General features: G+C 45.1%; 1 protein-coding gene across 9 annotated transcripts in view; it reads left to right on the forward strand.

Moving 5' to 3' along the window:
* The window catches only part of LOC138299578 (protein HEXIM1-like), a 117,657-nt gene that overhangs the window by 83,484 nt on the left and 9,897 nt on the right, over nucleotides 1–24,276 (forward strand). Inside the window, exon 1 of one of the 9 annotated variants that reach the window (XM_069237967.1) lies at nucleotides 21,635–21,763. The exons of the other annotated variants lie outside the window; for them this stretch is intronic. The gene's annotated coding sequence lies outside the window, so the exon portion shown is untranslated. Of the gene's footprint in view, nucleotides 1–21,634; nucleotides 21,764–24,276 lie in introns of those variants that run through there. 9 annotated transcript variants of the gene reach the window in all.

A 24,276-nucleotide genomic window follows, 5' to 3' on the forward strand; every position in this document is an offset into this window, starting at 1 on the left:
ATCAATCTATTGGAGGCCTCAAATCACTAAGAAACCCCAATTGCCTTTGAAGGCGGTCTCTTGTTTGCTGGGTCTATAAGTTTGAATAACATTACACCCCATGTAGCCAGATCCTGTGTGAGTTTGTCATTTCTCTGTGACATTTTGATGTGTTGCTCATCAGCCAAGGCCCATTCAATCAAGTCTATTTTCCAACTAGCCACCCCGAGTGCAGTACAAGACACCGAGGGCCACAATCATGGGTAAGTCACACAGCGCAGCGCAGCAAGTCACCTTGCCACACTGCACTGTGTGACACAGAAAGGGTAGGGATGCACCACATCTAATAGAACACATCGCACTCCTGTCCTTTCCTGGGCACTGCCTCTTGTTTGGCTGCCTAGCGCCAATGCAGGTACCCTAGCACCATGGTGGATGCCTGAAGCTCCGGCATTGCTGGAATGGAGGAGAGGAATTAACCCATGTATAGTGGCCGAAAGGGCCACATACAAAAGCAGAGGATTTCTGTGTAAATTCCACAAAGTATGGGGGCGGTGGTTGAAATACTATGATATCCAACTTTCATTGGGAGCTGCAACTCCCTTCGTATAATCAAATTATAGTGTTCTGCGTGGGACGTAACTGTGTTCATCATTGTGATTTCTTCTGTATTTGAAGCTGCTCTGCAAAAGCCCCTTGTGCTTGACTGGGCGGGTGTGGACATGTACGGTGCCTCCCTCATTGTTTCTTGTATTTTATTGTTTGGTGTGTTATTTATGAAAAGCTGAACAACCAAAGAAAACAAATAAAGATTATTAAAAAAAAACAAGTTATCCCAAAGGCCAGGAGACCACAGGAGGAATGTGAACCCTACTACCTGATATGTCTAATAAATATTAAGGTTAATATGGTTGGTAAACGTTTGCTGATGAAGGTTGGGCAGGTTAGTGCATACCCTAGTTCATGGAGGTCAAATGGGTTTTTGCTAGGACACTCACTACTGTCTGCAAAGACTACACCTAATCTGACTAGAACAGATGAGCTGGGTTTGGAAAAGGTTTTTACTTCGAAGCATTGTCCCTTTTTGCATTAGATACTGAGCGAGACAAACTCTGGTCCCTGCTTTTGTAGATATGCCAAGGTGCTTCGTGCATCCACATGGGTCCAGGTTCGGGTCAACAGCGTTCTCTCTTTACCCATCCCACTAATCTGGGGTTCAGGACAGGGATTCTCCATATCCCCTCTATTGTTCACTCTGGTCACTGAGCCACTGGCCAAGGCACAAAAGTGTAGAAGGTAGATTGTTTCTATATAGATGCATCCGGGCTACTGGTCAACTGAGATAACAGTGTATATCCTGTTAAAAGGAAGGGGTAGGGATTAAAAGATGGATCAAGGCAGTGCACTCATCAGTGGACAGCTTTATATAACACTACTTTTTTAACTCCAACTTGCTTAACTAAATATAGATTCTTAGAGCCCAGAGATGGCTCCCCCTTTCACTGGCATGTAGGACAGCCGTTTTCAACATGATCCTCCTACCTAAGTTAATATACACTCTCCAAAGCTACCCTTACCAGCTCTTGCAAGCCTTGTTCCTATTTAGAAAATAGATCTTGGTTTTCTTTGGGTCAGACAGGGCCTGTTTCATTCTCTGCTTTCTTTGACACACATTTGGCAATTTCCATGCCACATTATAACATAAATGACAATTGTACTGTTACAATTGGTGTGGCTTTGTAGTTCATATTTTCTGTCTCCATACTCAAATGTCTTAATTTTCATGCATAACGTACATGTTTACAATGACCATGTTTATAATGGCCAAACAATGGTGAAATATTCCATAGTGACTGAATGGTAGACTCATCAGAGGAAGGCAAAAGGGACCTAACAGTGTGATCCCTAACATTCCTGTCCTTAAAAGCAAAGATTGGTTTGCTGTTTATGTCAAGTTAATCCTTCACCAGATTCCAATGTTTGCTGATGACCTTTTTAACTGCCATATCAAACAAAACTCCCTAGGGCAAAATCATGCTCTCTTTCAGGGTCTTTTCAATAAACCTTTTGGTACCCTCACTCAAGCAATTTCTTGATCAAATTATCTGATTCAAAACTATGGGAGGTTGACCTATAAGAATGTGGGTAATGACTACGGTACCGTAATAGCGTGTTACATTCCATGGGTTTATGATAAATAGTGCTGAATACTTTATTGTCTTTTTTTTCCAAACATATGTTATTATTTGTGATACGCAATGTTGATACATATTAACATCAATAAGTGGCTTAGATCACAAATTCTCAACTTGCATAGTAGTAGTATTAGCAGTTAGTCACCTCATTGCAAAACAGTAATTATAATTGGCATTAGTGCCTTTGTTTAAACACTGTGTTTTCCTTCTTCTTCAGTAGGTTCTTATTAGAGATCGTATTCCCTCCGCCAATGCGGGGGCCCTGATGACCTAGGGCATCCAATCGACAAAGTGATGCGTAGGACACTGTAATACTTAAATGCGCCAGATATCTGGAACTATGCATATTTATGGAGAGTGTGAAATGTTCAAACAACATGTAACTAATCCCCTCCCTCTTACAGCTTATGACCTGTGTTGAAGGTATATCCCCTCTGGTCATCCTCCCCGGCCGCGCTAGCCGCACGGTGTATATTAGTTACCTCCTCTGGTTACCCGTTCTATTCCTGTTAAGTGCTGCGTGGTTTGCCCCCTGCGAGGGCATCAGTCTGCCAGTGTGTCAGCCTGCGTGGGGGCGTCCCTGCCCCAATCCGAGTGCTCCCTTTGTAATGCTATGACAATCTGATCCCAAGCCTCCTTCATCTCTGGGGACCCCGACCTCTTTTTAGTTCCATCTGTATCGCCGTTCCCTCACTTTCGGTCCATTTCTTAAGCTCCCTTCGTCAGTCCCGGAGCCGCGGGCCCCCAGGGGACTTCCAATTCCTCGTCAGTTCCCTTTTGACTAAAATGTACACAAGGTCTTGAAATCTACTAGTGGCCTTATTCTTGGGTGTGTGTGGGAACCAGTGAAGTATGCATCTAGCGGGTGTGCGGGTAATTTCAGTCTCTGTGATGTTAGCCACTTCTGAAATCACTGAGTCCCAATAAGACTTTAGTCGGGGGCAGGACCAAAGCATGCGGAGGAAGTCAGCCGCCCCCATATCACAACGGGGGCATTTTGCTTCCCTTATTCCAAAGTGATCTTGTAGCCTAAGTGGGGTGAGTTAAGCTCTGTGGAGTATGTAAAACTGTATGAGCTGAAACCTAGCGTTTCTGGATACTTTGGGCATTCTCTCCAGGATGCGTGTCCAGTCTGCATCAGGTATCTGGGTCTCCAAATCATGCTCCCACTTCTGCTTTAACCCTGACAGTGGGGTCTCTTCCACTTCCTCAGTCACACTGTAGAGCCTAGTGACCGCTTTATGTGTGCACCCTGTAGTCAGCATGTAGTTACTGAGGCCATGTTGAGGAGGCTCTGCAGCTCCCATTCCCTAGTGTCATCCCACGGATCGGGTGAGTGCGCAGTGCAGTAGGAAATGACCTTGCGGGAAGTCATGTTCCTGCCGAAAGTCTGCAAAGTATAGAAGATTGCCCCCTCCGTACAGCTCGCCTAGCCGCGTGATCCCCACCTCAATCCAGGTGAGTAGGCCCCTTCTCACTCCCACCCCAGGTAGCCAGCAAAGCCAAGATAGCGGTACATCTGAAGAATACGGCACAGTCAATGCCGTCCTACGGAGGCATCGCCTCCAGCACCTGCAGATAACGGCGGATTACATGGAGTTCGTTAGTCCCCTCACCATGGTTTTAAAAAAGATTCTGGCCAGTTCAGCCGAGGAAGGAACCATCAGGCCCTCTATGTTTTCCCCAACGCTGCCGTCCGCCATCCATCTCGCTAACCACTGCAATTGCGCAGCAAGATAGTAAGCTTCGAAATCGGGCACCTCTTCAGTGTTGCCAGTGCCACCCTGCGTCTGCTCCCCCCCAGATGAACTCAGTGATCGCTGTATCCAGCTCTCTAAACAAGGTATGTGGCACCCAGAGAGGTAATGCCGCAAAATAGTACAGCAGTCGGGGCAACGCCACCATCTTGATGAGGGAGACCCGTCCGGCCACCGATAGCAGGAGCGACCCCCAAAAGCCAAAGCTCGACCTCAAGGCTCCCACCGCTCATCCGATGTTACCATCAAAGATACCTGGCTGGGAGTGAAATACTTTTACCCCCAAGTATGTGATACAATGTGGCTCCCATGTCACTCCGCCCAGCTCCGCTGGCGGCGCGGCGTTCGCGGTCTTTGGGAATAAGAATGAATTTTGCCAATTGACCCGTAGTCCTGAGAGCTGTCCGAAACGCGCCAGCAGAGTCTGCGCCCCCTCCCTTTCCAGGCCGGTATTTCGTAAGAATAAGAGGAGGTCGTCCGCATATAACGCCTACCTCGTCTGATCAGACCTTGGTACCAGGCAGCCGTCCTGGCCTGAGCGGCCAGCGGCTCCATCACCAGGGTGAATAGTAGTGGCGATAACGGGCAACTTTGCCCTGTGCACCTGCCAACTGAATACCGCGCCGAGATGCACGTGCCCGTTCTAACCCTCGCCTTGGGGTCTGCATACAGCAGCTTTGTCCAGCTAATAAAGCCTTCCCCTAGGCCCATATGAGAGAGGACCCTGTATAAGTAATCCTATTCCAGGCTGTCAAATGCCTTCTCTATATCTATGGCAAGGACCGCAGATCCCGGATCATCAGGGATCGCCAACGTCATGAGGGACAGCAATCATCGTATATTTTGGGCGGTTCCCCTAATAGGGATGAATCCCGCTTGGTCCAAATGAACCAGCTGTGTCATGTGCGGCAATAATCTCTTTGTTTGTACCCTGCTTAGTATTTTGTAATCTGAGTTGAGCATGGATAGGGACCTGTACGCCCCCCCTTCGTCAGGAGGTTTGCCTGGCTTGAGCAGTGGAACAATTAAGGCTTTGCCCGTCGAGGCCGGGAGGTGGCCAGTCACACACGCCTCATTATACAGTGTCGCCAGCTTGGGGGTGAGTGTCATGTGGCATAGAACTCAATGGGAAGCCCGTCCGTACCCGGGGTCTTTCCACGAGCCAGACCCGCTATAGCCATCCCGATCTCTGATATTTCGATATCCCCACCCAGGGCTCCACGATCCTCCTCGGTCAAAGCCCGGGGCGGCAGTGTCGATAGGAAATTTTGCAGCTCTGCTCCCGTCCCATGAGACGAGCTGGTGTAGAGTGCAGAGTAATAGTCGTGGAAATACGAGTTTATGTCGGCTTGATGGTAGAGCTTAGCCCCCAGTGGGATGGTGATCTCCATTATAGGGTCCCTCTCTTGGCTGGGTTAGCTAGCCATGCCAGCAGCGCTCCTGTTTTATCTCTGTCAGTGGGGGCCCTGGCGATGTAGTGTTATAGTCGAAGCATCGGAGTGTCTCAGTGTGCTCCGCTACTTTTGCCCTGGCTTCGCGCTCTTCCCCTTGTCTCTCCGGGTGTTCCAGTGTCAGTTTCTCCAATGACCTGAGGTCTCTTTCTGCGATCTTGATGTCTAGCAGCAGGGAACCTCTAATCCCAATAGAAGCCGCCATGCAACGGACTCGAACCACTACCTTGAATGCCTCCCAGAGTATTTGTGGTGAAGGTGCGGTGGGCTCATTGTCCTCAAAGTAATGGGTTATGTGGTCCCTGATCTGTTCCTGAAAAGCGGGGTCTGTCAGCGAGTCTGGCTTAAGTCTCCAAGTGGGTATGCATGTGGCGGCTCTTGTCCAGGGCAAGTGCATCAGTAAGGGGTTGTGGTCGGAAATGGTTTTCCCCATATATTCTACTCCTCGTGCCTGCGTATGTACCTCTGAAGTGCTCAGGAAAGTATCGAGCCTGATATGGAGGTCATGGGCTGCAGAGTAATGAGAGTATTCCCTGGAGGTAGAGTTAAGTGTTCTCCATGTGTCTATCAGATGCCATTCTGCCTGCCAATCTGTGAATTTTCTAGCAAGCTCATTGGGGATTCCCGCAGCGGTGGATGGGACCTGTCTATGCCTGGGTTAGCCACACAATTAAAGTTTCCCCTATCAGCACTGAATGGAGCATGTACGGCGCCAGTATGGTTGTTAACTTGTTGAAGAATGCGCCCTGGTCTGTGTTAGGAGCCTACACGTTAATCAGTGTTATATCCCGTCCGCCCAAGCAGCCGGTGGTCAATACATAGCGTCCATCAGGATCTATTAAAGTATTAGTGATCTGGAACGGGACCCCCGCCCTTGCGTATGCCGAGTAGGTAGTATAAAATAGTTGCCCCCTCCACCTCCTTTGCAGTGCTGTACTCTCAGCAGCCGTCAAATGGGTCTCTTGTAACATTGCTATGTGTACCCCTCGTCTGCGTAAGTAGGAGTATACCTTGTACCGCCTGGTCATATTATGCATCTGTTTTATATTCCAGGAGATTACCTTATAAACTTGCTGGTCACCCATAGCAGAGGCACTCCGTCCATCCCCTCCCGCGCGACCAGCACCCAACCAGGCAATCCAGACCAGCGTTTCTCATGGGCTTTGTCTCGTTACAGGTAAAGCTGAAAACATTTCCCTCTATAAACAACCAGAACACCCTTAACTCCCCTTCCCCAGGACAGGTGGTGGAACAGTTCCCCATCCAAACCGTACCAAACATAAATCTATTCTAGGTGGGCAGGCACATAATGTATAAGGTCTCACGAGCCATCTGTGGGATCAGGTCCGTGGCCCGGGACTAATTTAAATGTTGTGCAACATGCCTTGTAGAGCGTGTGAACCGCAAGGTCCGGAGTACAGGCGAGAGTTTGGGTAACAGCTGCTGATCGCCGGGGCCATCTATCAGATGATGCTGTCCGAGGTTCCTGGTGTCACCGCAGGTAGTTCCTGGCTTGTCGCGGCAGATCCTGCCGACTTCGCCTCAGAGTCCGATCCCTCAGTTCCCCTCATCGTGCCAGTTGATCGCAGGCTGCCTCCCCTCCGGCTGAAGGAGGCCACCGCCGCTGCAGCTTGGGTTCTCTCTGCCCGTGCTTCCTCTTGAGTGGGCGCCACGGTCCCACGCCTCTGTCCCCTCGTAACTTGGCGTCCACTACAGGGTCCAGGTTCCAGAGCGGCCCCTCCTCTGTTGTGTCCCACCGCTCCTCCAACCAGTCTCTCGCTTCTTGAGGCGTGCGGAAGAAAAGCGCTCCCCTGCCATCCGCCACCCTCAGTGTGGCCGGGAATAGCATTGCATAGGGGATGTTCAGTTGCTGGAGACGCTTTTTGATTTCGGAGTATGTTGTCCTTCGCCTCTGCACCTCTGTGGGAAAGTCAGGAAAGATATGGACCAGTGAGTTTTCCAGCCTTATTTCTCCAGTCTTTCTGGCCTGTGCCAGTATGTGGTCCCGGTCTTTGTAGTGTAGTAGGCGAGCTATCACTGGGCACGGTGCAGCCCCCAGAGGAGGGGCCCTCGCAGGGACCCTGTGCGTCCTCTCAAGGGTGAAAAAGCACGACAGGCCCTCAGGTGCGACTGTTTCAGAGATCGAACGTTCCAAGAATTCAGGGAGGTTGCGCTGACCAACCTGCTCGGGGAGGTCCATGATGCGGATATTATTTCTTCTGGACCTGTTTTCCGCATCTTCTGCACGGGCCACAAGAACTTCTGTTTGCTTCTCCAGCTTGGTAATGTGGGCCTCTGCTGCTGTCAGCCCCAGGCCGAGGTCCCCCAGCGTCTGCTCTGTCGCCGTTACTCTCTCCGCTAAGCGACGTTGGTCCTCACGGAGCAGGCCCAGATCAACCGTTAATGAGTCTATCTTTGTCTCTAGGCTCTCCCTGGTGAATGTAATGGCCTGCATGATATCACCCAGCGAGGGGTTCCCGGGTGGGCCCCCGTCCGTGCCAATCCGCAGCGTCTCAGTAGGAGAGGACGGAGCGCAGGTCCGCTGCTCATCTGCCTTGCCCCCCGCTTCCTTCTTCTTCCTAGTTTTGCCCATTACACATAGGGGTGAGAGGGATCTCTATTTTAGTGAGACCGCGTAGTACCTCGTTTCCAACCAGGCCAAACCCAGTGATGCCGCGCCGCTCGCCTTTGGGCGATGCGGCAAGGGACAATAGGTCCAGTCAGGCATCCACCCAGGCCTCAGGCCTCAACAGGGCCGCAACCAGGGTCCTTCAGCCTGCAAGTCCCGTCTCCCTTCGGTGGTGGGGAGAAGGTATCTCTCCCGGTGGCCCCACAATTCTTCTGGCCGCAGACTGTTCCTCCTTCGCTCTCCTGTTTTTAGATTGGGGGGCCAGGGCCCTCCAGGGCCGTTTCAGAGCTTCAGTGCCACAGATACAGGCCCTCCGTGTATGTTGGGTTCATCAGCTGCCCCTGCTTCGCCGATTAATCCAGGCCCCTCTATCATTTACCGGGGCCTGGCACGGTTGCCATTTTGGGGTCAGGCAGCTCCCGGCCTCTTCCGGCTCTGTTCGTCTGCAGCGCTCCTCCTTGCCCGGGGGGGAGGGGAGGGCTCCCACTCCAAGTGCCTCCGTAGTAACCTCTCGCCTCGCTGGGCTTCTACCGATTTCGAGCCCATCCCGGGGGAACAAAGATGTTTTAAACTAGAGCGACCGCCATCTTAAAGTCTGGCGGCGCACTGTTGTTTCAGTCACCGCCGTGCAGCCCCCGTTTTTTCCCCCAACCGGGGCTGGGGGCCTCCCCGGTTTCCAAGCCCCCGTCCTCCACACCTTTTCCTGCAGGATTCGCTGCCAGCGTGTCGGGCAGTGTCGTTATGATGGGTCTTTATCGGAGATCCCGGGCCAGAGCTCCTCCTCGTGGCTGCCCACTCCATGAGCACCAAGTTACGCCCCCTGAATACTTTATTGTCAATCTGTTCAATGGTTATGGAAAAAAAAATCCGCTCCCTGTCACTATATGTCCTTTGAATGTCTGTTTAGCCCTTCCAGAAAGGAATTAAGGGTAGTTTCATCACTTGAGCAAATCATAAGAACATCATTGATGTATCTTCTCCACATCGTTATGTTACTGAGATAAGGATTACTGTCATGAAAAATGTGGAGGTGTTTAAAATGGTCAATATACAGGTTGGCTACATATGGGGCAAAGCCCGCCTCCATCACTACTCCTTTGATCCGATCATAGTGTGTGTTTTGGAATACAAAAACATTTTGTTTCAAAGCCACCCCCAACACAGACATAATGGTTTCTGTGGGGACCTGTATTGGGTGTCCTCTCCGATTTAAAATGGTTTTGATAATACTCAAAGCCTCATCCTGTGGGATATTGGTATATAAGAACTGTATGACCATTGTAACTTATAGTTGCTTTTCTGACCAGAATTGGATAGTTCTGAATAAACCTGATGATATCCATTGTGTCCCTGATAAAGGACTTTGTCTCACACAACAAAAGTTTATGAAAAAATCTATATATTTACACAAAGGTGCCAAATGGACTCACAACCCGGCACAATTGGTTACCCAGGAGGGTTCCAGTAGATGTTTGCAAATTTTAGGTAATGTGTATATGGTGGGCATGTGTGGATATTTCTTATTCAAGAAATTATATTCTTGTTATTAAGCAACCCTGTCTTGCGCCCTACATCAGTAATAGCTAAGATTTCCTGACTTTTCTCATTTGTAGGATCTGTTGGCAACTTTCCTGTAGTGCTCAGGGACAGCCACTTTTGTGTCCGCTCTCTTATGTAATCTGATGAGTTCTGTCGTGCTGTCACCCCACCATTATCTGCTTGTTTACCCACTCTCTCGGTTGTTCCTTGCAGTGGTTAGAGCTAAATGTTCTGTTCTCGTCATCTTGTATTTGATGTAATGTCTAGAGTTAAGTACTTGGCTTGCATCTCTACGTGCTAATTGCTCAAAATCATGGATTTTAGAGGACAAAGAAGTGTAACAGGGATAGCAGTAGAAGGTAGTCTGAAACGTTTGTTGTATCCTGAGCCGCTTAGGAGATCCTCAAGTTCTGCTGGGGTCGGTAGACACTAAATTGGCACTGAGAACATTCGAAGGCGAGTATCAGGTTGTGTATGCAGCAGCCACCTGCACTGGATTGGCGAGTATCAGGTTGTGTGTGCAGCAGCCACCTGCACTGGATTGGAGAGTATCAGGTTGTGTGTGCAGCAGCCACCTGCACTGGATTGGCGAGTATCAGGTTGTGTGTGCAACAGCCACCTGCACTGGATTGGCGAGTATCAGGTTGTGTGTGCAGCAGCCACCTGCACTGGATTGGCGAGTATCAGGTTGTGTATGCAGCAGCCACCTGCACTGGATTGGCGAGTATCAGGTTGTGTATGCAGCAGCCACCTGCACTGGATTGGCGAGTATCAGGTTGTGTATGCAGCAGCCACCTGCACTGGATTGGCGAGTATCAGGTTGTGTATGCAGCAGCCACCTGCACTGGATTGGCGAGTATCAGGTTGTGTATGCAGCAGCCACCTGCACTGGATTGCCAGTTTAGCATTCTTGGCTCCGGATCACGTCTCTTAAAAACAGACTTGGATTCACTTATTTTTTTACTGTGAGAAGGGTTTTTAGGTCGGGTAGGCGCTCGGCCGGGTGCATGAAGTAACTGGTCGTTATGTACTAAGCATGTTGTTCAAATAATGTTAATGACAATAATTCATTATATTATGTGATCCGTCTCTACAGGAAAGAAAAAACACACCAGTCAGTCGATCAAACATTATCTTGAGTCGTAGCTAAAACGTAGTTAAAGAGTTAATTGAAAAATTTAGTGTTTCATGAAGTCTAAATGTGCAGAGTCCGGAAAAAACACACCATATCGAGGTTTTATACCTCAATCCAGTTTGTTACATATAGCATCGATCATTAGATCTTGTCTCTCAGACAAAGGTTTTTAAGTGCTCAAAATCTACAAATGTTGTCATGGCATACCCACCCTTCCTCAGGGTTTAACTGGAACACCCGTTTAGCATCCCAAAATCAAAGGCCGTGGCACCATTTGTGGATTTTGATCACTTTAAAAACTGAATAAAGATTTGAGTGATTGTAGCCTTGCTGTAGAGCAACGTAGCTGCTGTGCAACATGGCTAAAAATAGAGACTATGATGTACCCAGCCATAATCCACTTTTTCTAAAGCACATTAGCCCTGGCTCCAGCATAGCATTTAAAAAAAATTAGTTGTAGCCATACTGGCAAAGCATTTGTACTGCGGTACAACATGGCTGTGAAACATTAAGCCAATAGCTTTCATAGGTGTGAACTACTGGCTTTGCCTTTAGTTGTATGCAGGTATGCATGCATGTGTGTATTTATATATGTATTTTAGATATAAACCATGTAACAAATACAAAAATTCTCAACTAAAGCATAGTGGTGATATACAAATCTGAAAACTTAAGGTAATAGTCATTCTGTTACACAGCTATTTTACAGCATCACATGAGGTAGTCTATTCACTTTAATCGTAGAGAGCGTAAATCTGCTATTAAGATATTAGCAATTGGAATTCCATCTCACACCTATAAAGTGTTACAGATATTAACTCTCATAACAGGGTATTACTTTGGGTAAACAGACTAGGTAATATCAAGCGCGACATTGGTGGGGTCTGATTTCTCAATGTCAGAAAATGTTCTTAACAGCTAATGAGAGTAGATCAAACTGGAGCTGCTTGGTAAACTTGCGGGTTGAGGGATACTTTTTGATCAAACAGGATTTCTAGGCTGCTGGCCTCCAGAACAGGTGAAGGTGGAGTGTTTAATTCTAGGGTCCACCAGGTTGAGGGCCAGGTGGAAGGTTGCTTGCCAGGCACAAATGATCTCAGTTTTTAGGTTGAGAGTGCAAGCGCTCTGGCCTGTTGTAATCTATCTGTGGGCTTTTAACCACGCCCACCGCATGCCCATCACTATCATTCGTTCATGGCCTTGCCTTTCAAAAATCCTTTATCATCCTTGGTAAATGCTTTTCGTTTGTCCTTCCTTGGGGCAGTTTTGTTACCACCTTAGCCATCGAACCTGTTACATGGATAATTGCACGTTTGCTGATACATTTGACTGCAAGCAAACTTCTTTTTCCTTTTGTGTCTCTCCTTCCCGCTCATGCTCACAGGGGCTGTGGCGCTTTGAATTGGCTCGCTTATATCAACTGTTTTAGTTTTTATTTTCAATTTATGTGGCAAGAAAAGTCCAGTTAGGAATTCACAATGCTAATAGCTCTAACTCGGGCAAACGCGAGACCCATTGCATTGCAAATGCTTGTTTCCTTTATTGTCAAGGAATGTGCTGGCGAAACCAAGATGGCAGAATAGCTTCTGGGTCATCTAATGACCTTTCAGTATTTTATCCAGCTGGAAGTGCATTTTGACATTTTGCAACTGTATATCATTTCGGTTGCTTGCTCAGGTTCATTCTGTGGCTTCCTGTCTTCTTCAAAGCATTAAGCTGATTAATTTGTCTGCTTGCGCTGCCAGCTTTCATTTCGCTTGTTTTCTGACATGGATCAAATCCAAGATCTTATGACAACAGTAAATGCCCTAAATGCCCAAGTACGAGCCTTGATCAAAGAAAATACTGCATTTCGCACTTCTTTGGCCTTAATACAGCCAAAGTACTTCAGAGTACTAAAGCAGAACTTTACAGCACTCTAAAGTACTTTACAGTAGTTTAGTCCCACCCCTAGCTGGCCTTTCTGAACAAACTTTTGATGGGAATCCAAAAACATTCTTGCTATCTTTACACTGCACTTCATATTTAAACAACATCTCTTTGCTGCTGATTGTGCAAAGGTAGGGGTTCGTCATCAGCAACGTAGGGTTTGATTTAGACTTTGGCAGAAGGTTGTAGTTCCATCATGGTAATGGAGTAAAATACTGTGTTACCCTGACGCATATACCGTCCGTCAAATTTAGAGCTATTTGCTTGCCCTGCAGACTTCTCTTAACATTAGGAGGAACCAACACCACAGAGGTTCCTGTAAATGTTGCTAAGGTTCAAGAGATGGCTCTTTCAAACTTTAACATTTTACATTTTTCTAAAACAAACTGTTCTGGTTCAGCATCAGAAAGTAAACAGGGCTCACCAGAGTCCGGTTTTACTTCTGTTGTTATCCATGCTTTTGAATCTCAGGGGCCACAGTGGCTGTACTAGGAGTCTCAAGGGGCAAACCAGGGGTAGCTGCTGCTACTCCGAGCAACCTTCAAATGACATCCATGGTGTTCAAGTTGTATGTGCAGCTGGGAGAAGTTTGAGTTCATATGGAGCAACACTGCTGGAGCCTTGACTTGAGATTCTGCAAAAATTAAAGGTTCATTCAACTGCCACTTCATAGGTTTGTGAGAGATAAAGTATGTATTGTAAAAATGCCAGGTATGTATTTTTCTGTAAGTATTCTATGTCATGTCTTGTGTGTTAGCAATGACAGAACCATTTTACTTCCTGATGGACTCTGTAGAATTGTGCTATAAGTATTCAGGTGTGGTGAACAGATTTAATGTTTAGAATGTTGAGGTTGCAGTTACACGCAGAGAAATAAAGATGTGTAAGACGTGTGGTTTGTTCATTTATGAGTACCCGGGATGGGGAGGATGTTACATCTGATGATGAGATAGGGGATAAGTGACCCAATGATCGACAGTGCTCTCCTGGAGAGTTTGCCGCAGTGCAGCAAACTGCTTGTGTATGCCACAAGTGCCTAAGTCGAAGTGAGAGTCGAAGCGCCACTCCAGCCAGTGTAAAGATTTTAAAGATAACTTAAGTTTCAGTGAGAGGTTTGCTCATCGATTGCCAGGAATGTGCTAATAAGGCAGTGAAAGAGGGACTGCGCCACTACGTTCAGTACAAAATCAGATATAGAGAGGTATTAAGGACAGTTGAGTGCAAAGAAATGCTGAATAGTATGAGACAATAAATACAATGCAAAGAGGTGAAGAACGCATACCTGAAATAAAGCCACTGATTACCGTTAAATAAGAGATCAGTCACAGCCAGAGAGTGGGCATGACGACCCTGATGCCAGCATATCGCAGGGCCTTAGAGATGGTGTAGATTAAGTACATCCCAGCAGACAGCAGAGGGTGCTGCAAAGAGCTCTGTTCTCTACATCAGTAAGTTCCACAAGTGGTTGTAAGGCAGCTTCCTTTTTTAAACCACTTCCGCCTTTTGAAACTGCCAAAAAGCAAAATATTGATGATAGATGGACCGCCTAGATTGAAACTTTTGGTGATTTCACTGATGCCCTGGAAGAAACAGATAACAAAACGATTATCAAATATCTCAAAAATCTTGCCAGTGACGGAGTAAAAGAGGTAATAAAACTGCAGCAAACTGATGAAGAATTGTACCAACAAATCAAAGGAGTGTCAAATCTCAAGTTCAATCCAATACCTAATTTTGATTATGAAAGATATATTTTTAGTCAGGAAAGAAAGAAGCCTCTTGAAACAATCGACAAATTTGTTGAGAGACATGATATGCTCATCAAACACTTCAAGTTCAGTTAATTAGATGATAAAGAAGATATACATCAGCGAGTTATTGATGAATGATTGTCAGATTCTTTCAAACGAGGAATGCTAAGAGAATCTCTTAGGGCCATATGTACAAACACTTTTTCCCATAGACACAGAATGGGTAAAAACCTTTGCTACATCTGGCCCTTAGTTTGGTCCAAGTACTCATGGTAGCCAGAGCTAAGGAACATGCTGAACAACAAGCTGCTGACATGGAGGCCGGAGGTGAGAAAAATGAGTGAGTCCTGGAACATGAAAAGTAAGCAGAAACACAAGGCTGAAGGTCACAAAGTGATGTCTCCAAAGAAAAAGAAATTGTGCTTCAGATGCGGACTTTCGTTTCCATATGAAGGTAAATGTCCCGCCATTAGACAAGTATCCAAAGGCTGCATGAAAGAGAACCATTTTGTAATGGTATGCAAGGTGAAGGAAAAACTAAGAGCCTCATTACGATTTTGGCAGATGGAAAAGTCGCCGCCGAAATTATGACGGGGAGGGTGCCGCCACTGTGGCTGCCTCCCCGCCGGGCCCATTATGAGTTTTCCCGCTGGGTCAGTGGGTGGAACCACAGTTTCCCTCTGTTGACATAGCAGGAAATGCCTACAGCATTGTCTCTGGCTTGTAATAGAGCCAGCCGCAACGCTGTAGTGCGTAGAGTGCAAACCAGACAGTGAACATTGTGATGGTGCTGGCCAGGGAGGCCCCTGCACTGCCCATGCTCAGTGCATGGGCAGTGCAGCCCCCCACCCCGATCCCCATGCGCCCGTTCTCTGCCAGCCTATTCATGGTGGTGCTACCGTCATGAAATTGCTGGCAGAGAACAAAGTCGTATTCCCCAGGGCAGCACTGCTGCTGCCCTGGCGGATTAGGACCGTGATGACCAGCAAACCAACAATAAACAAGGTTGATTGTCATCTAAATCTTTGTCCAATAGTTCTTCAGTTTCCTTGTCAATTGACAGTGAGGAGGACGATTGTGCGATGTCAATGTTTCCCTCAGAACAACATGTGCATGTCGGACTGGCCGCCTACAAAGAAAAATACAAGTCAAAAGAAAGTTGTTGAGGGAAATCACATATTCGTTCAAACATTGTCTGTAAATCACACTAAAAGTTAACGGATGCTCCATACCTTTCATTATTGACAGCAATGCGTCGATAAACATTACGCCTGAGGAGAAATACAATGAGTTATCTCCATTACCCCGTCTCACACAGTCAAGGACTAAAGTATATAGGTGGGCTGCATCAATGCCATAAAAGAGTCCAGGTTCGTTTGCAGCAACCTTGAGACACAAGAAGACAAATGGTACTTAAAGGTACTGTGTCTAGTGTCTGTTTACTCAATTTCAATATGGCTGTTGATATGGGACTGATATCTGTGAACTATAAAGTGAATGCTCATCACGAAATAGTAAGTCAATTTCCATTGTTGTTTCATGGATTAGGAAGACTTAAGACTACGAAAGTGAAACTGCATATTAATGAGAGTGTTCCTCCTGTTGCTCAAAGACATAGACAAATCAAATTTCATGTGCAAGAAGCTGCTGAAAAAGAGCTTGAAACATTACTAAATCATGATATTATTCAGCGATCTACTGGTCCAACTCCGTAGGTTTCGCCCATAGAGGTGGTACCCAAAAAAAGACAAGGAAGGAGCTGTGTGCATCTACTTTGACATGTCAAGTTAACAAGACAATCGAAAGAGAATGACATTCAGGTTTACACACTGCTGACATGATCACACCGATAAATGGTGCCAAATTCTTTTCTCGTCTTGATCTAAACAAATGGTATCATCAACTTGAAGCAGAAGAAGATTGCAGGTACACTATTAACTTTTCTACTCACATTGATTTGTTCAGGTATAAAGTTAAAGGGCCTGATTTAGATTTTGGGCGACGGGTACTCCGTCACAACAGTGACTGATATCCTGTCCGACTGAAATATAAATCCCATTATTTCTTATTGGATTTATATTTCGGCGGATGGGATATCCGCCCCATTGTGGCGAAGTAACCCATTCCCTGAAATCGAAATCAGGCCCTAAGTTTGTGTGTATCGTCAGCTGACGAAATTTTCCATTCGACGTATAATACAGCCTGTAACAAATGCTTTTAATTGCAGTAATGAAATAGTGGTCTTTGGGGCCATATGGAACATGCTAAAGCTCTTACACATGTTGTAGATCACTTGCTGAAGCAGTTCTAACCTTGAATGAGAAGAAATGTGAGTTCCAACAAACAAAACTCAAATTTTTGGGTCAAATTTTCTCTCATGGAGGAATGAATCTAGATGCAGCTAAAGTACAAGCTTTGTCAAATGCCAAGCCACCACAAGATACTGCTATGTTACGTTCATGCCGTGGCATAAACAGTTACTGTGCCCAATACATATGTGACTTTGCCACAGTAAGTGCCACCCTTAGAGACTTAACAAAGAAAAATGCTTCATTTCACTGGTCACGTGAATGTGAACAAAGTTTTAAGAACATCATGCATGCAATTGAGTATGCCACTGAAGCAGTCTACTTTGATCTGAAGCTGCACACAGAGGTTGTTGTTGACGCAAGCCCAGTCGGGTTAGGTGCCATCCTTGCCCAACACAATGGACACCAAATGCTTGAAGGCATTTTTTAGTCTATGCCAGCAGAAGCCTGTGCCAGCAAAAGCCAAGATGCCTCCTAGAACTGAACATTTAGGTTTGCAAATACAGGAATATGACTACACTACTGTGCACTGACCGGGGAAAGGACAAAACCCTGCTGCCTACTTTTCATGAATGCCACTGCAGTGTCAAGGTACCCCTTCAAAAGCGGCTGAAGCCTACATTAATTTCATCTTAAAGCAAAGACAGGGACCTGTTCGTATTGAAAGACGTTATTGCACATCAATCCTGCAAAGAGCACACTCAAACTCTCACACATGACAGTGAGACCAGAAATTCAAAAATGTAAGAGATAAACTGTCATGAGAATTGTCATAACAGAAAGTCTGCAACAACAAATAATTGAATTAGCTGATGAAGGACATTGTGGAATTGCTGCCACTAAACAAGCTCTCCAAGGTCGAGTTTGGTTTCCTCATCTTGACAAAAGAGCTGAATACGAATTGAAACCCTGTCATTTGTGCAATTGATTATCATCTAAAAACACTCAACTTACCTTGAATATGTCAGATTTACCAAAGCATGTCTGGGAAAGAATAGCTGTTGATTTCTTTGGTCCACTTGACAATGGACATCACCTGATGGTGATAATTGTTGCATACTCCTGTTTTCCTTTAGTAGAAGATCTCTCATCAATTACTCAGGAAAAAGTCACTGAGAGGCTAGAAGGTATTTTTGCAGTATGGGGAGTTGCATCAATTTTAAAATCTGACAATGCTCCACCTTTCAACAGTCGGGACTTTCAAGATTTTCTTGATCATCTCAGTGTGAAGCATCAGAAGAGCACACCTCTTTGGCCACAAGCAAATGGCACTGTTGAATATTTTATGAGCGTACTTAAAAGGGCTGTCCAGCATGCTAGCCTGGAGAAGCTCAGCCTGAAATCAGTTTTCCATGCTACTATTCAAGATTACCGATCAACGCCTCATTCAACAACAGGTGAAAGTCCTGCCACCTTGATGTTTGGGACAGCCATGGTGTTGAGGATACCCCAATACATCAACCAGCGATCTACAAAAGATTGTGAGCTTTGTCAAAAGGATTTGTACCGCAAACTAAAGATGAAGAAGTATGCTGACAAGTGTCAATGAGCTAAAAATATTGTGTTCAACAAAGATCGAGTATTGGTACAACAACTGATAAAACTGAAATCTGATACTCCTTTTGATGCAGCACCATTTGAGGTTGTGACCAGAAAGGGACATATAGTGACTGCCCACTGCCCTGGAAAGTCCATTACTTGAGGTTCTTTGCATATCAAGCATCTGCCTTGTCATTCGCCATTACTTGCTGTCAGAGATGAGGCTGCAAAACAACAGAGAACCCTTTGAGTGTTTCTGTCCCCACATCACCAGTGTCAGTCATGGAAGCTACTGTTAGTTCCCCGCAGCCTCAAAAGACACAATCTAGGCGTTTATTTAAAGCTCCACAAAGACTTATAGAGGAGTTATAATGTATAAATGTAAAAGGGAAAAATTTGTATCTTTTTAGTTAACAAGGGTGAGATGTTTTGTCTTGTGAGTTAGCAATGATATACCCCTTTTGGTTCCTGATGGACTTCGTAGAATTGTGACATAGTATTTTTGGGTATGGTGAATAGATTTCATGTTTGGACAGGATACTGAGTTGATGTTGAGACGCAAACCTGGTTCCTCAGTTCCAAAGTCGCCTGCTCTGGCCATAACACCACATCCTCTCTTGTGACAAAACTGCGTAAGATAAGTAGATCATGAGCTGGTTGAGTAGTGTTTTTGGAGGGTGAAGAAGCTGTCTTTGGAAGTCAAATGTTGATTTACTTAAAAAATCATGTGACCTTGCTAAATCACTATAGGTGGGCAAGCCACTGAAGGATGGAGTCTGGTTCGAGTAAAGAATCTGGCTCAGGTCGTGGTCCTCTTGAAGTCTCACCCCCAAAACTAGCACAGCCTTCATGAAGCCTCATTGCCCAAGGTTCTGTTGGTAAACTGAGACTGTGGCTCAGCTTGACAAGCTTTGTTTTCACACCTACGGCTGACACACGTAAACTTTGTTCAGTGCATCAATGCTTGAATGTGAAAGACAGGTTTTGTAACCCGGCATAACCCCTCCCAATACATAGCTGAAGTGCTGTCAATGCCTTTGGGTTACTAATAATCCCTAAACAGGGATCCAGAGACACAAACATATTTTATTGGAAACAAACGTATTTCATTCTCTCCAATATCACAGACACAATCTATGCAAAGAAAAGATACTTTCACTAAAAAGGGTGCCTCTATTTATAAATGCACCCTGTTTCCCAGCTTTTCTAAAACCACCACACAGAACACATGTACACAACAACAACACATGTTGCAAACAACAAGAATAAAATTAACATTTCTACCATGCTTAAAATGTCATCTAAAAATCTAACACCCTAAACATGCTACTTACTATGCTCTACGCTAGGAAAGCATGGAATAGAATAACTAATGTCTAGATTTTCTTTTCTTGGGGATAATGAACTACCTGCATACTTGTTTGCAGCCAGTGGAGGCTGTATTCCTTGCCAAAGGCAAACACGCATCAACTTCTCCCGGACTCAGGCTCAATATCCGCTTTCAGCAGAAAGTGCGGTATGGCAGCGTCTCTGGCAGTCAATATTGTCTCTGGGAGCATCTTGCGCAATAATCTAGGGCAAAGGACTTTCCCTCAAAAGTGGTTAAGTGGCAGTCCTTTTATACCATATCTTATCTAAGATGAAATGTCCAACATAACTTTAGGATGTCTCAAGGAGCCAATGAGCATCAATATGGTAGACTAAGACACACTCTTTTAGAGAAATAAGCTACAAATATGACAATTCAGACTACATTTTGACTATTGTTCTTATTTGACCTTGAAATAGAGATAAAAGAAACTTGTTCTAGACTGATGTCATATCAGGTGACTTATTGATGTCTATGTCTGAATGACTTGACACTAACAGATTGAAAGTTAAGGACAAACAACACTTTTGCAGAGCAGACATGTTGATGATTCTGCAAAAATCAGATTCAAATGGATTCTCAACCCTCTTGTGCAGCAGCAGTGCTGCCTAACGCTGAAATAATTTTACACATGACAAGATGCTGAAGATTAGTGGAGTCCTGTGAAAGAGCATGTAATGCTAATGATTTGTTTCAGTGTGTTGCAAAATCAGACTGTTGTCCCCCCCAAGCACACTCTCAGCACTATAGAATGTCCTAAGGATCAAAACCACCAACCCTCAGGAGGTAATGAAAGTACAAAATGAATGCATACGATGAGCTCCTTGAAAGTCTGTCTGCATCACAGCCTTGCACATTGATGTGAAGACCTAACTCTGTTGTGCTACCCAAGCCTTTTCTATTGCTAATGGGTGTAATTCCTTTACTGAGGTGTTGAGGTAATACCAGGCCCTTTGTGGAGTTAGAGGAAGCCAACAATGTGAACATTAAAATGGAGTACATGGTGCCTCCTAACCTTAAAACTGGATTTTTTTCCAACAAGGCTTCTTGCCCAGTAATACATCCATTAACATGAATAGCTCCTTAAAACGAAAGACAAAGCATTAAACTTTGATTTTAAAGAGGGAAGAAAGAGATAACCACTTAGAGACTAACTTGCACAACACACCAGGAAACCTATTATCAATCCAGCTTCTGCTTGCCCACATTCTGTAAACCTCTGCATTTACTTTTTTCACAGCGCCTAATGTTCCTTCGTCATCGCAATAGAGCACCTTGAACACGTCAGTTCAAGTACTATGGTTTAATAGAAGTTCATTTGGCCACAGAAGAAAAGACAACACTTGCCTCTTGGTTCACTATATTGGCGTCGCTGTCAGGGCAGTGGGAATTATGGCCATGAATGTTCCTAAATTCGCCTTTGGAGTCTATCGCTTCCAATTGCTAGTCAAGAGAATGATATAATCTGATATACTTACATCGCATTATAACTCTACTGAAAAACATAAATGATATATATTGAACGGGCACAATTTTAATTCTAAAACACGACAGGCCCCCGGCTTGTACTCGTGCTCCTCGAGCCAAGCCAGACCCTTGGCTCGGCCCACGGTATTAATTTGCTGGGTCGGTCACCTACTCCACAGAATAGACTATACAAACTAGGTGGCCGTTTTAGAACGGTAACATCTCCGATAAGGTTTACAGCCCTAAAGACGATAACATTCGTTTCAACCCCACCATTTAAGCATGCCTCAAAGGTCTCTGATAACACTCAGTTCAACAATTTAGGACCCGTTTTATATTTTAGTGTCATTTTTATAAATTTAAACTAGACGGAAATTAGCACAATCGCGCGAAAGCGCACAACAGTAATGATACCAGTCCTCTTTTTGTTTCAATGATTTGAGGGCTGCTGGGTAAACACTTTAGACACAAAAGCTGGAAAATCGTAGTCCACGTTTGAACAGAAAGCCATTACTTAAAAGGTAAACAAAAGCCCCTAAGAACTACAACTCCCAGAAAAGGATTGAATTGGCTGGCGCTGAGCCAGAGAGCGCAATGATTTTCGCCGATATATAAAAGATCCTGGTGGGGGCGGAGGATTACCAGCGAGGGTATAATTTAGTCCTGTTAGAGACTGGAGCCAGTGTATCAAGCTTGTCTCCGTCCGAAGAGCAGGTAAGTTTAGTTAAAAACAGAAAAGCTTACTATTATTGTTTTTGTAATTGCGGCTTTTACCCGCGTTCTCTGCAATGGTATGGTCCACACGAAGGCGCTTTATTGAGTGTTAGGGCGATTCCATGCAAAGAACGACGAAGTATTTCTGGTTATTTCAGCACTAACCAATCGTGCGGGTCTTAAATGGTCCATTCTTACATGTGCCAAATTAATCCAGTTTTGATATTTTTCCATACGCTCTGCATTGTAGGCCTTGAGGCTATGTCACCATTAAAGCCATAGATTTCAAACTACCAGCAGACAAAATGCCATCACTGGCTAAGAGGGTACCTCACAATATGAGTCAATTTAGCTATTTGACAGATTGGCGCTTCTATTACCAATCCATGTTCATTTTATAACAAGAAGTCAGTAGCCTCATCCCATGCAAGAATGCACTCGAACAAATTTACACTAACTTGCGTGAAAGGGCAGTTTCTATGACTGAGGTGGCTTAGGTGTTAGAAAACAAGACAAGAATTGACAGCAATTGGGGTTGACAGTTTTTATAGAGCTCACTTCGTAGATTTGCACATAACACGGTATGTACAACCACCTTGACATAGATCGTGCATTTATAGACGTTGAGTAGTAATCATTGTACAGACATCCATTGCGTGCCCACTAATATGCGAAAATTCATGCACCATTAACCTATGTGTACCCATACATGTTAAAATGATACGCACGCCTATATTGACCTAGCTCATACATGCATGAATGCAGAGAAAGTAATGTTCCTCGAGGTAGTCGTGAACAGTAAGAAATTTCGGCATGTAGTTACACAGACAAATAGATGTACGTTAATCTGGTTGTTTGTGTAGTGCTTTTATTCCTTTCAAGTCCACTAGACGCCAGAATATGTTTCTGTTTGGTGAAAAGGAAGTGGATTGTGGTGGCCTCTTCTAACATCAGTCTGTCCGCATCCTAAGCTCTTAGCATGTTTTTGCTCGTTTGGGGTAGATCAGGAAATTTAAAACCCGAAGAGAGCTGAAACAACTACTAAACATTAAATAAATACATGCGGGGAAGGCTGCACCCCCCCCCCCCCCCCCCCCATCTCATAACACCTGAACCCCTTTCAGCACATGGGTATAGTCGGAGATGTTCCACCCACAACCTGCCTTGATGTGAAACAACCACTAGACACCGGAGTAAAATATATAATGTAGTTGTGGAAGGTCCCTCCTGAAACTGGGCTGCGTACCCCATCTTTAAATGGATAAACCTATTTCTACACACCTGAGCGTGAAGATGTAAGGATTTGTCTCTGATCTGTGCTACTAAATGCCAGGGAGATGAAAAAAGGCCGGAAGGACTTCCGACTATTGGCTACATCTTTAGCTCAACACCACTTTGAGTTCCTCTACGAGATCATTGGGGGAGTTTCCCCCGGTGTGCCCTACATCTCTTCCAGGGAGCTGAAACAGAAATTTGACACCAGGGAAATAACACATTAGAGTGGGAAGCCTTCCCAGTGTGCAGCCTTTCTGTTGCTGATCTGTTTTCAGCTTTTCTTGGGGTCAAATTTGTGAGAATGTTTAGCTCCTATTCTGCTCCCCAGGAGCCGAAATATGTATAGGGTACTATGTAGATGGGGCTGACTCCTCCTAGCAATACACTTGTATCCCAAGTCTTCATACCGCTAAATCCTGTTCTACCACCCTGGTCTGTTGCCCTAGTGTGGTGAATGAGGATGCAGCTGTTTCTGTGCAGTATACGTAAGTACCATGTGTCTTAAACAGACTGTGATACCAATGGAATAGAGATTGGTGAAAGGAGGACAGAAGAATGAATGTGTGTCTGTGCGTAAATGATTTGTAAGTGAAGATCTGGAAGAGACTGTGTATGTATCTGTTGACAATTATCCGTCATCTGCTGGCTGCTACTCCTGGTATTTGGTAGCCACAGCCTCACCCTCTGACGTTTGATAACACCTCACACCGCATAGGCCTCTCAGACATTAGGTGGTCCTCTGTATGTTGTAGCTATTCTGTTGCTACATATTTTGTTTCCCTTGTCACATCGACGCTCTGGGAAAAGGAGGGCATCCTGACGTTTGGTGACTACCAAAGGTACATATAGAGCATCTCCTGCATATGATTGGTCACAACACCATGTGAGTGAGAATTAATTCCTGTGAGGCAGTAGTATGAGTGAGTAAATGAATAAATTGACAGGTGATATTCTAGGGGAATGGGTTTACTCAATAAAATGCTGATATTGAGAGGTGTTTGATGGCCCAGATTAGTTTCTAAACTTGACAAGCTCTTGTTTTGGGGGTTTCGTTTGTTTAACCACAATTGAAAAGTTTGTGATTAGGGAGCAAAATGTGTTTATTTTCTGAAAATGTCAAGCTCATATTTTTTGGACAGAACTTTTGATTTTCCATAATACCTGTAATGCTGCTGGAATGCTGATTTATGTTGCTTATATTATTTTATTGGTGCTGGAGAGCACTTGCTGAGCATTCC

Source organism: Pleurodeles waltl, chromosome 6 (genome assembly GCF_031143425.1).
Source record: "Pleurodeles waltl isolate 20211129_DDA chromosome 6, aPleWal1.hap1.20221129, whole genome shotgun sequence".
In the NCBI taxonomy this organism is placed as follows: Eukaryota; Metazoa; Chordata; class Amphibia; order Caudata; family Salamandridae; genus Pleurodeles; species Pleurodeles waltl.